Source organism: Anopheles gambiae, chromosome X, assembly GCF_943734735.2.
Source record: "Anopheles gambiae chromosome X, idAnoGambNW_F1_1, whole genome shotgun sequence".
NCBI lineage: Eukaryota > Metazoa > Arthropoda > Insecta > Diptera > Culicidae > Anopheles > Anopheles gambiae.
This window is the reverse complement of record NC_064600.1, coordinates 2,005,844-2,017,147: the sequence shown is the minus strand read 5'-3', so window position 1 is coordinate 2,017,147 and position 11,304 is coordinate 2,005,844.

The following is an 11,304-nucleotide window of genomic DNA, read 5'->3' as shown; positions in this document are numbered from 1 at the left end:
TGGCAGTGTGTAAAGTTGCACCGGAGGTTACAGCGCTCGAAGAAGAAACTCGAGCACACTTGGCGTGTGTTTTTAATTTCACTGCCAAAGTGGGACCCCCGGAGTATGAATATGCTGTTCTTGGGCTTGGCGAACTTTCCAGGATGTCAAGATGCTGTAAGGGGTGGCGTGTAAACATGCATCGCTAATTAATTACACTTTGCTTAATAACATTCTACACTATCCCTTCTACCCGTACCCGTGGTCCGGTACTGTACTTGCGCTCCAGGAAGTTTTCACAAGTACGGTGGGAAGCAATGGGTTCTCCAGCTGTCTAGGATGGACCTCAATGCGTGGCCAGCTGACAATGTGTGCGCGGGAAAATATAACTCCGTCATGTTGCGCCATCAAGAACATCTGTTCGGGCAGGGAATTGCGACCAGAAGCGCCTAATGCTGATGAGGAGTTAAAGAGCTTTTGATTGGGGATCGATTAGCTTGTGGTGGGAAGTGGGGATTGGAGAATGATGTGGAGATTTCTCAATGTAGTGAAAATGTAACGAATATTTAAAGGAATGTTACGACTTGGGTCCAATGGATTTATTCCAATGGTTGGAGATACTCTAATAAGCACATTGGAGTTTAGAAGTCTCAAGTAATTAGAGCACCCGAACACGTATGCTTCATGAGCAGATGTTCATTTCGCGACATGTATCGTCGGACAGAGCTCCAACGATATGTGATAGGCATTCTTAATCCCTGCAATTAAGATTTATCTTTGGAGAAGAGTAATTGAGCATTTAAAAGAGTAGAATTTGCATGTATTAGTTGTCTCCGGGATACGCACTTAATGCGGACCGAAAAGAAGAAGAAATCATGTATTTCTAATTTCCGCGTTAGTCATTCATTTTGCGGTTTCCACAGGCCTAATTCTATCGACATAAGAAGAAGAAGACAAATCACTGAATCTGCGTACAAGAAGTACCGGGTAACTCGGGGAGTATCTGTGGGATGCTTGAAGTACGAGTAAGATCGTCCAGTAGAGCTCAGAAGTCTTGCGGCAGGCACTACATCTATTTCACACATAAATCTGTTTTCCCAAGTTGAGACTGCGATGGAGTTTGGAGCATTTGAATATGTATATATCTTATGCAGATGTTCATCTCATGTTCAAGATCACTCCGTAATACTCCAATGATCTGTGGCCAAACACTTCAGAGCGGGGAAACTTGTCTTTGCAAGGCTTTAGTTGATCTCAAAATTGCTGCTTTGAAGTTCTCCTATCTCCTATCTGGAACAGTTGATGTATTTGGCTACATCTGTCACGACATCTTGTTACTGCTTATGCCATCCTGTTCTCTCCTTCATTAATCATTCATTGATCAGAATTCCAGAGCATGAGATCGTAGTGCATCTACAATATGTCCCTTTAAAATCGGAAAATTTCTAATCGTACCGATGGTACCAGTGTAAAATGTAGGTTCAAAATTTCCAACATGCCCGTCTCGCTTTGATATCGCATACTCAAAGCACCCTGTGGAAGCGTTTCAGCTTCTAGCTTCTAGACCCTTTTTGACAGCCATTAGCCCAGAGCCCCACCGTAACCCTGTAACCACAAACGCAATCTTACATCCCGTACACCCCCCGCCCGCCAACCTTGTGAGACAGTCCCGTCACACAAAACCCGACGTCAGACATACCGCACATTCTTGCTTTGCGAGCGCGCTTTCTCTCCTCCCTGCGCTGCCGTGCGATAGGTCAGCGCGCGGTGAAAGAGAATGAATCATGGTGAAGGCCTATCCAGCAGCAGCATTGCTTTACCTCACATCCGGCACCGGAGTGGAAGGATTTCCCAAACCCAAGGTGTAAGAGACTCACTCGTGCCGGAGGTGAAGCAACAAACCGAAAAGAGAGGAAAAAAAATGGCACGCGTCACAAAGTGTAGTCTGAAGTCACCGGCTGGGGAGTTTTCGGTCCAAGTGGAACAGGACCCGGACGGAGTCCAACGCACAGCATCCAGTCATCCCAGGGGTGGTAGGTTTTTGGTAGTGCGTGGAAGAAAAAACAAAAAAATAAAAGGGTGAGTAACCGGATAATGTCGAAGCGATGAGCTCATCTGGCGACACCTGAAGCAAGAAGACTTTCTTTCGAAGAAAGTTTCCGCTTTACAAAAGCGGAAGCGTTTTCATATTCCTCAGGCTCAGCCACACACACACACACACATGCGTGTCCCTCAAAGGTCACGGTTTGCTTGAGCAAAGCTCACGCCCTCCTTCCCCCTCTATCCCATTTTTTACGCCTCCCTGCCCATCGCAGTCAATCGAATGCGCGCTGCATTCTTCGCGAGCCAATTTCCGACTTCCAAACAGTTTCATTTGTTGTTGCGTTTTAAGGCAAATAGGCAGTTGATTTCCTTTTTCTTTTCTTTTTTTTCTACTTCAATATCCAGCAAACACCCGGCAAGAAGATGTCAGTGGACACACACACACACACACACACTCGAATACGCACACACATGCGACGCACTGGTGACACACTTTAACCGGAGAGTGGAGAAAGTTTTTTTTGTCTTCCCTCGTCTTCCTTCATGGACGCGTGTCACGCGTGGCACAGCACACGCGTGTGTGTGTGTGTGTCCGACGGAGCGTCACAACCCGCGGGGAAGGTAGAGGAAAGGGGAGAACCTGACCGCGCGTGCCCACCATTGTGGCAACGCTTAGTTGCGCTTCGACAAAAGGCGAGAATTAGTCACCGCGCGATCCTGCTTGGAGTCTTCACCAACTGGACCGGGCAGTCGTTGGTAGGGCGAGCAGTGGCAGGCGGCTGCAAAGGGGTTGGTTCATCTCAGCGTTTTTTGATCTCCTCTTCTCGGCTCTTGTTTTATTCGTTAATGTAATTAAAATGTATCTCAAATCGAAGAAGAGGCGAAAAATGGGTGGGAAAGGGAATGGAATTTTTCGGGTTTTGTGATTTTAGTACATCCCGGTACGGTGCAGATTATTCGACCCTCGAGTGAAGGAGCGGATCAAACTGTGTGCTGTTTCTCATTGCTCATCGCTAACGACCACCGGGGCCACACCGCGGACGGCTGGTTTCCGTTCGCGCGCACACTCTCGTACTGAAGATTGTTTGTATTCACACGCGCTACATGTGGCTGCGCAAGGCTTACGTACACTTGGGTATGCGCTGCGATCGTAATGAGATTTCATCCACACACACACACATACACACATAGAAGATCGAATTGAGGGCGAGATAAGTGGGTTCGTCGGTTGGCTTTGCATGGCGTGCCAGCCAGACTGCCTGAGACTGAGCGACCCCGACCAAGGACAATATCGCTGCCACAAGGGGGGGGTTCGTCGCTTGATAAACCTGCTCATATTCACGCGACATCCCCGGTTCCTATTGGTGAAAAGTGACAGCAGCTTCGGACGGATGACGGGATTCTTCGATCATTTGTATCCCTCGAACAAACATCGACCTCAATCCGATGGTCCACCCCACAACAAAGCATACGCCCGGCTGGCGGCTATCAGTTCCAACGCGTTGGTACGGCTGGTCGTTAAAATTTCCCTAGCCCGATAGCCGGAAACCTCCGTTACTGTGGTTGTTTTTTCGGTGGAATCCTTCCGTGGTGCTTCTTCCGTGTGTTTGTGTGTGCGTGTGTGTGTGTGCGTGTGTTTGTATAGATATATCGGCACAAAACGGTACACTACGTACGAAAAATATGCTCGGTGTAATTAGGCTCGCCCGGGGCGCTGATAGTACCGTTCCGAATCGTTACGGTAACGCTTCGCTAGATTCGCTGCTGTGATAATAATGACGCGGACTGCGGGATCAAGCACCAGCCCACCCATATCCCCCCTTTCTGCCTATGTTACAGTGGAGTTGTTGTTTTTTGAGCATTTTTTGCTGCTTTGCTTTACTTGGCTTGCTTTCTTTTCCTATCGCTCACACACACACACACACACACACACTCTGTTGCGTCGCCGGGACTGCGAACGGGTCGGCCGCGGTGCTGATGGAAATAATTATGAAATGATTGTTTGGTTGATGGTTAATGAAATTTTTGTTACTGGTAATGCAATCGAACGCCCGGTGCTCTCGTTTTTATCTACTTATTACAGCCGGGCGAGCGATACCCGAAGTTCTCACCGGGATATGCATCTGGCCGGCGGTGTTGGTGCGTACGTGTTTGATTTGATACTGGGTGTGAGGCGTGCGGTTGTGTTTAAGTGCTTGCTACATCTTCCAAAAGGGCTTGGGGAGGGTTTTAAGTGTTCCCTTCAATTTCCAAAAAGCCGTAGACAAACAACAATCAACATCGGGTTGTTTTTTTTTTGGAACAGAAATTGTTTATTTGTGAGGAAATGAAGGTTGGAAGCTATCAGAGCGGATTCCAGCATGGAAAGTCGTATACCTACCACATCTTCACCTTCAAATTAATAATAATAGCTGGCAGCAGTGAACTCTTCCAAATGAGATTCCGATAGTGCACTTGTATGCGCGTGTGGCTCAAGCATATGTTGTCTATTTCTTCTATATTTTTTAACTAATTTAGTTTAATATATCTAGAAAAATCGTATCATTAACATCAAGCTGGAAAGTTTTACATTAATTGCATAGTGACATTGGCCATCTAATGGATCGCAGCATTGGACATTACCCTCGGCTCATCTGCTCTCCGTCTACAGGGCCGATAAACTTCAGAAACTCGAAATATGCATTCTCCCGCATACTTAGACAAAAGGCCTCCCAAAATTGTAATTCTAAAGGTCATGGTCAAGTACAAAATCCTCAACAGACTCTACAGACCTCCATTGACGGATATGCAGCATAACAACAGACGGCGGACCACAGCCAGCAACTAACCTCGTTTGTGGTATGTTGGATAAAAGCCAACGATGCTCTTGCATGTCTCCAATTCAACTTAGTCATCCTAGACTCATGGGTGAAGACTTCCAGTACTGCTACAGACAATCCAGATCCTCACATGGCTTCTGTGTAACTGAAGCCAACTTAGGGACTGAAAAACAGGACTGAGAACGGGGCGCTTCACGATTCTAGTTAGCTTTTTGTATGGAGTTTGACAGTTGGAGGCTGAAATCATGTAAACACTCCATACAAAACCACACAAAAAAACTAGCCTTCAATTTTCAGTCTAGATTATTCTAGCCTCAAAGCTAGAATTAGATTCGAGTACCTGCTCGAAAACATGGTGTTGTTTACATTTATCCCAAGGTGCATTAAAGAGATCAGGTGATGGAATATACAATCAAAGTGTATGTTGTCCAGGTGGGCTCATAGCATGTTTTTAGAACCAAATTTGAGCATCACTTTTTGACAGAACGGGTGAACACTTTTGATCAAACAAGCTTTCTGGAGGCTTGACGAATACACAAAACACTCTTCAAATCTTCATTCAGAAACAGAAGCGATAAAAATCAGCCTTCTAAACTCATACACCTTGGGATAAGCCCACCTGTATATTATACCGACTTAGATAGTGTTGTGGACAGAACCAGCATCGCGCGACATTGCCACTCTGGGTTGTTCGCTATAAGCGACAACCGTTGACGTTGGTAGCCATCAGCGATACAGGCGCGGCCATCGCGATCGTGTCGCAGGACACGAAGCCGGGACGACGACCCGAGAAAACGAGAGTGTCACTTCAAGTCGGATGATCAAGCGGTTAGGTGCATGCGTGCGGTTGGGGAGGTGTTTTATATATGAACCAGGAGTTACATGTAAATCGTATGAATATTGTAATTGTATGAATATAGTGTTAAACTAAAGTGCACGGCGTAACCCGTTATTTTATTTCCCGTGCTTTATACGGAAAGAACATAAAAGATAGCTGCTCGAAAACTGCTATACAATGCAAACAGCTGACAGGCTGAACTTTCAGCCTACGAACTTAAAACGGAAAGGGCCCCAAGGTCAGAAAGCATAGTAGAAAGAGTGACCAATACCAATACCAATACCAAGACCAATACCTTAGTGGATTTCTCGGAAACAAGGAAACGTCTCGGGTTCAAGTTCAAAATGGCAGTCAAGGTATTCTATAGCCCAAGAAAGTATTTCGTGTTAAAGATTCTTTCGAGATGGATGAAGACTGCATAGTACCGTCCTTTGGGGGTCACTTTAGAGGTTATGCGAAAGCGGACTGATAGCACGTGTGGAATTCGGATAAATGGAAACGACTTGTTCGGTTGAAGTTCAGATTATAAGAGAGAGCATTTTTATTCCGGTTGTGCTAACGAGCTACATAAGGACGGTTCCAAATGCGCTCCGTTTATGCCCACGAGTTGGGCTGTTCGTGCTACTGTCGAGCAGTTTCCTAACTTTCTGTTTCCTGCTATCGAGCAGTTCCCAATAGTCCTTTAAGGTTCCCGTACTCACATACAGAGAACGTCCCAAGAAGAGGAATAGGCATGATCGACTCAGACGAATCTACGAAGACATTCATTCTTGTGTTTTTCTCTCAAAGTAATAATTGATCTGCTGGACAGATTCGACACCTCCTCTACGACCGATTGTCAACCGTTCAATTTCAAAATCATGGTACATAGAGGATAGATTCAAAAAAATACGGCATACTACCAATGTCGTAGGTAGGTGTTCCTCGAAAATCTAAATTAAATCTATTGATGCATTCAAATTCTGGATTTCTGGTGCTGGATAACATCAAAATAATCTTCAACTTTTAGGCAACCATTGAATGCATTGTCTTGAATCTTGCTGGAACTTGTCTGTGCATCCTGATTCTTCCAACTAAAAACAGAGATAGAGAGGGAAAAACGAAACCCAAATCGTTCCGATACAGTTCGACACTAAACACACTGGTCCCGTTCCATAGTTACGTGCAGCGACTGGCTAATTGGTTGGCGCGACCGGCGACCACAACTTCAGCCCCGTTTGCACGTGACGCCGTTGACCCGGGACGAACGCCAAACGATGTCACCGAAAGCGGGAGTGTTCTAGCGCTCGCTAGCGTGGGGTAAGCGAAAGACGCGTGCATATTAATCAGCTCGCTCGCTCGCTCGCACTCTCCGCGTCCCCTTCGGACTCGAACGGATGCCATATTTGCACAAAAGGGGCGAAGAAAGTTTACCCATATTTTTTAGCTTATTGCTTCTTTGATGCTTCTTTTTTTTTTTTTTTTGAATTTTAATGCCATTTGAACGGTCATCCTCAAGCACCTGCCCGGGCGCAGTTAGGGCTAGCGGTATGCGCAGCCTCGATCCAGCAAACGGCAAACAAACAAACAAACAAACCGAAAAACTGCCTGTCCGAAATATGGGAATGTGCCAATTTCTCCCTCCCTTTTTCGCTCCTAGCAGCAGCAGCAGCAGCAGCGGTGATGTGGTACGAACCTGGCCTGAAAGCACACACACACACACACACACCCAATCTGGCCAACGCAGCCCACACTCCGCAGCCGCAACCGCTGCATACCGATGAGTTTGGTTGGAAATAGTTTGCATTTTATCATGCGCCAAACAGAATAGATTGATTTTCACTCCTCTGTCTTCTTCTTCGCACCTCCTTCTGCTCCCTGCTCTTCTTTCGCTTTCGCGATACAATCACCGATAAGCGCAGCAGCAAATGCGCTTCGCGCGAAGGAAAGTGTTAAAAAGTCCCTCTGAGATGATCCATTTTTCTATTTTTGTGGGGCTATCCAACATCGCACGTGAACCTTCGCTCCCGGTCTCCTGTCCTGTCAAGCCTGACACGCGGGAGATCACGCCCGCCTGCCCAACGTTACGCCACACACACACACACAGGCTGATCTAATAATCTTGTGCGCTAGCCAAACATACACAGGTGCCGTTTCATTATAATTGACAGCCACATCCGACTCACTAACCTACAAAGGCACGCAGCCAGAAATAAAATAAAACACAGCAGAACTAAAAGGAAGGCCGCTCTCGGCCCCCCCCCTCGGTCTTATCCGCCGCCCGCGCCCGATCCAGGTGGAACCAGTGCGCGGAAATGTTTGCGCAGCCCCGTACGGTTTGCGCTTCATGTTGATTGGTTCGCAGCAGCAGCGCAAACGAAAAAGATACACCGCGCGAGCAATAATGATTTTTACCATCCATTACTACCACTGCACTGTGTGTGTGTGTATGTGTGTGGTTGTTTCTATTACCGTCCATGCATCTTTCAGGCTTCCATCTCCCCTTTTCTCGCCCTCTGCCTCTCTTCGTCGTCGTGCGGCGTTGTGCCCGCTTCAATTGTGGTGTTCCCTTTTTTGTACGTGGTGTGTGCTGCTGTGTTTACTATAATTTCTTGAAGTGTGCTGGCATCAATGCTCGGGCACTCTTCTTTGTGCGCCACGCTATTAAGTGTACTTTGGCGCCTAATGCATTGCAGCGCCTCTGCAGCCAAGGCGCTACCTAATTAAACGCGCTTGGGCTGGGATTGGAATTTGAGCGAACCCTCCTCGCTTGGCCATTTTTTTGTCGATTCGTCTCGAATGGGTTTTCGAAAAGCGATTCGTACGTGAGTTATTCTTTCGCGCGTACTACCGTGCGTGATAACGTTCTCATGGGCCATTTGGAATTTTGGAGTTTGGGGTTGTGAAGAAAAAGGGTGTCAGTGGTGCTGATGCGCGCTGCTGAGAGGACATTGTGCAAACAAACTTCAAACTGTAGTGGATAGGCCTGGGAAGGTGGGTGAAGTAGGCAGAAATTTCGATTCAATTTATGGGAGAAAACAAAATACGAGCAATAGGTAAGAAGCTAACAAATACCACACAGTGGACAAAACCGAGAAGTTGCACATGTTGCAACAAAGTGGATAGAATGTCTGGGAACAAGGGGTTACTTTGTATTGTACACAAAACATTTTGTTTTAAAGTGAGGGGTAATAAAGTCTCCACGTTAGAGTAAAAAACAATACGAAAAAGGTCAATTGTTCCATGGTCTGTCTTGAGAACAATATATAAATACTCTTACTATTGGCATAGTTGAAAAAAAAAAACGATTCTTTGAATGCTTGATGGAAAGAAATCATAAAAGAAGTTAGAAAAAAACACGGTAAGCTAAAGATCAGGCTACTAAAGCTTCATAAAAAAACAAAAAACAATCACAAAGAATGAAGAGAAAATTGGAAAACATGATAAAAAATAAGCTAAACCGAAGCAAAGCATGAAAGGTGAGAAAATATTGCGAGAAGTATGTTAAAACCTTGCTAAAAGTAGAATCAAGAGTAGAAGAAAAGAGAAGCTAATGCTCATCACAACTGTAGAAGGTTTGGTTTCTTCGTAAGGCATTTCTGTATTTTTTTTTTATTAAATTCTTCACATTGCACTGCGCTTGTAAAGTATGGTTAGAGGTGATTTGGTGTGTTACAAGAATATTAAGGAATGAGGCCAGTAGTATAATGCAAAACAGCAAAAAAGAAGCACTTCAAAAAGAACAAAAACAAAAGCATTTGTAGGTAACGAACAAGAGCAGAAACGAGCAATCGAAAATGGAAAAGTGTAACTGACACAAGTTTTATGTAGCGAAATAAACAAACGTGAACAAAATGAAAAACAAAGCAAAACAGAAGCAAACCATGCCAAAAACTGGTGCAGGAAACAAAAAACACATTGAACGATAAAGCAAAATATTGACAAAAAACAAAAACAGACCACCAACGCTCATACCATGATGATTGCATCGACTAGCAACAACAAGGGTAAAACATGCACATCATAAAACATTTGCAACATAGTAGCTGGAATGCCACGAGCAGGTAGCTTGCACGCATAGAAACAAGTAGGAAAGAAGAAGAAAAACTCCCGATTATTAACCCTACCATTCGTTTGCATCCGCATTTGCTGCCCCGAAGGGAAGTGCGGCAGACTTCCTTGCCAGTCCGTGCGCGCAGGAGCGAAAAGAGCAACAAAACACAAACCCCAACAAACCGTATATTACACCGCACTCCACTCCTGTATCAGCGCAAAAACATGATGTTGCTTTGCTGGTCGACTGTAGCCCTTGTGTGTGTGTGTGTGTGTTTTTTTGCGCCCCTGCCCTTCTGCCCATATCATACACCTAGACCCGATGCATGCACTTGCGCACCCAGCAGCAAGGGTACAGGTGCGTCTACCGCCCGATTTTCGAACGCGAGCGTGTATAATATTTGAATTTTTGCACCACTGCACTCGCACTGCCGGATGTGTCGAGCAGCAAAGTGAGTCGTAATTAGACGGCCCCAAAGCTGCCCCCTAGTCCGGGGGGGGGGAAGTTGCCAAACAGCTCCTTGGCTGAGTGACTTCTGCAGCAAACCTCTGGTGCGTAAGCCGCTGCCCAGCGCTGGCCGTTACTCGCACTCCTCGCCGGGCTGTACCGCAGGTGCGGTAATATAGGTACAGGAAGCAACCTGCTTCGCTACCTTATCCTGCTGATAGCCGATACCGGGCAGGAGTAAGTGTTTGTACTTTCGGTTAACATGAAGGTGGAGAAACAAAAACAGCTGAAAGCAACATACGAAAACATACACAGCTGCACCGTGGTTGCATCCGTTCCAGAACGATTTGCATCCTTCCCAACCCCCCCCCCCCCTCCTCCTTGCGCATTCCACTGTGTTGTATGTCTGTTTCGCCCCAAGGGGGTGGTGGGGCGGGGGATGGGTGTACCTCTGTTAATTTAATGTAACGCGTACAAGCTAATAGGCTGCGGGCGACCGCGGTTGGGGAGCCCATTTTTGTGTGTTTCGGCCATGTGTTTGCAGGGGGGGGGGGGGGGAGTGTGGCGCAAAAACAGCTCGCTGAAGAGCCGGGGGAGCAGCTACCCCTCGCCGTGTGCTCCAAAATTATGTTACGGTACGTGTGTGCGCCGCTGACGTAGTTTGTGCTCCTTTGCGGTTGTTGCACTCGCGTTCGCCGGCCGAAGAAAATTCATCGAAAACCCATCGAACCGAAGCACAGCCACCGGTTAATGGCTGCGTGGGGCTGAGCGGGTGGAGAGCAGTGTCGGAAGGGGTTTGCGGGAAAGCGGGAAAATAACAACAATCCGCTCTCGGGGGGAGGGGGGGGGGGTGGTAAAAAACGGAACCAACACGCGGTACGCACCGCTTTTCGGTTTGTGTATGTGAGATTGTGTACGTGCGAGTAGATTTGCATAAAGGGGAGGGGGGGGGGGGGGGGTAAGGGGAAGGACCATTTTTGGCCATGCATATTGCATCATCAGCAGTTGATCTGTTCCGTGGCGTGGTTGTTGTTTTGCTTTACTTTTTTTTTTTGTTTTTGCAACTCTCGCAACGCAAAACGCCGAACATTTCGAACAATTTCCCGGCAACAGTTATGGAAAACATTTCCACCGAAATTAGAGGT